Genomic DNA, 2,555 nt, shown 5'->3' on the forward strand with positions numbered 1-2,555 from the left:
ACCTACGCTAGGCCATGTTACTTTTTGCCCAAGGGAGAGAGATCTTTCCTGAAGTCGTTCCAAGATGTTATATTCTAGAAAAATTTTTCACTCTAAATTTTTGTTGGTTCTGTCACTCCAACATCCATTTAGAGGCTTGATTTAGCATTGTTTTCAAGGGAAACTGGGAAGAGCTCATGCAGTTCCCTGGCTTCTCTCCAACATCTTGACTCTTCCTCTAGATATCTTTCAAAACACAGTTCATTCAAATTCTACCTCCTTTATTAAATCATTCCTGATTATCCAAATGATTGATTTTTGCTTTCTTGGAACTCTAATATCATTTTTCTTGTATCTCTCTAATATATATACTTTGCTTATTTTGATAATTATTTTTCATTTTTTGTTGTTTTTTTCTGTTACAAAATCATATTCTATTTGAAAGTAGGAAAGGTATTTTATTGATTTTTGTATTTTGCTTAAGCCAAACTTAGAATAATGTTTTATATATAGTAAGTACTTAATAAAAGTTGTTAAGTTGTTTTGAATTGGGTTGAAGTTGAAGTCTAGCTTAAGTTACTAGTCCAGTATCATAGAAGTAGCAGGCTAAAGGGATGGTGAGAAGGCATTTTCAAAAGATTTCAGACCCAAGACCAAAAGGGTTTGGTTTTGCAGAAAGAAATGCATTTTCATCAGAGACTTTTAATTTTAAGGAAGAGTGAATGAAGTATGATGTCAACAGATTTTGAGTATAATGATAAGGAAAGAAGTTAGTTCATTACAGTGGTCTTTGTTTTTTCAGTTAAAGACATTGATTAGAGTCTCAATTGAGTTGAAGGTAGGAAGTCAAAGAAAGCTTCAGAAGTAAAGTCTGTGGGAAGTGTTATAGAGAATCAAATAGGAAAAAACAATTCTTGCCATGGTGAGTGTTCAGTTGGAATAAATAAATATAAATAAATAAAGAGCATAATTTTGTAGTGATTATCACAATTTATGTAAACTTCTGGGATTAATTCTGGATTGCGGTTTTGTCAAGGTATTAATATTGGAATAAACCAAGGGATTCAAGAAAAGAGGGCATTGTAGAGTTGAAATGTTATGCATAAACTTTTTATTGGGATAGGAGAAAAGTGAGTTTAGACCAGGGATGATGGCGTTGCAGTGTACTTAAAAATGTGCCAATGATCCCAGTAGGATGGTAGACAGAGTTTAGAAAATTAAGGACTGGGAGAGTTCAAATAAGAGCAGATTATTATTTGAAAAAAAATGAATTTAGGGGAGGATTCTGGGAAGAGTCTGTTCAGAAAATTCCAAGCCCTCCAGATTTCCCTCACAAACAAAACAAAATTGCTCTTCAGAGAAAACATAGATGGTACAAATAAATAAGACAGTGGGCAGAATAGGAATCCTTTTAGGACAACCTAAGAAGACTGAATAAAGACTCTAGGACTAAGGTTTAATCACTGTGAAGCATAAATACCTGCAGTCTATCTCCATAGAAGCAGCAAGCAAGGTTTGGAGCTAGTTAGGTTTGGAGATAGCCTAAACTAGAATCACAGGAACTTTCATTTCTTAGATGTAATGAGAATTCAGGTGTTTAATTCCAGAAAGATTGAGGGAACCTTGGCTGATTAAGAACATCAGGTGCAGCTTTACCCCTGAGAAAATTCCCTGCACGAGAAGGAACTAGTATGCTAAATGAGTGCAGAAGCAATGTGGCAGGGTTGCTGCTGGCTATGGGCATTTACAGTAAGGTGGAATTGTTGGCTTGAGATTTGAGGTTAGAGGAGAGAACTGAAGGAAGGGAAGCCAAAAGCATCATCACCCTTATCCCAAGATTAGAGGTATTTACACTTATAAATTCTTATTTTAAAAAAAATGAGCAGGCAAAGGAGAAAGAACTCAACCATAGAAACATAGAATAGAGGAGATCAGGATTCCTCTTCAGAACAGGACACTAAAGTTTAAAAACAAAACAAAACAAAACAAACAAAAAACAAAGCCTTCTTCTACACCAAAGTTTAATGTTAAATGGCTATGTATCTGTCTAGAAAACATTTATAGAAAAAACTCAAAAAAGACTTCAAAAATCAAGTGAGAGAGACTGAGGAAAAACTAAAAAGACCCATCTAAGAAAAACAAGATTATGAAAACAAAGTAAACCAAATGGAAAAAAAAATCCAGAGTCTTAAAAAGAAAATTCATTTTAGACTACCTGAAAGCTGAGAACAAAATAATATCTTCAAACAACAATAAAAGAAATTAAATCATTATGTTTCAGCCAAAATTAATATTTTTTCAGATGTATGTCTACGTATGTGCAAATGCATATGCACACACACCTATATAAACACACACACACATATTTGTGTATATGTATTGATAGGTATGCATGTATGTATGTATGTATGTATGTATATAGATATATGTGTATATATCTTATTCCAGTCCTTCTTATTTCTTTATAGATTTTGGACAGTGCTATACCCTTCATCTTATATAGATGTGTCTGTGTGCATGTATGTGTACACACACACACACACACACACATACACATATATATGGATAGTTATGCA

The sequence above is a fragment of the Sarcophilus harrisii genome, chromosome 1 (assembly GCF_902635505.1).
Source record: "Sarcophilus harrisii chromosome 1, mSarHar1.11, whole genome shotgun sequence".
Classification (NCBI taxonomy): Eukaryota; Metazoa; Chordata; class Mammalia; order Dasyuromorphia; family Dasyuridae; genus Sarcophilus; species Sarcophilus harrisii.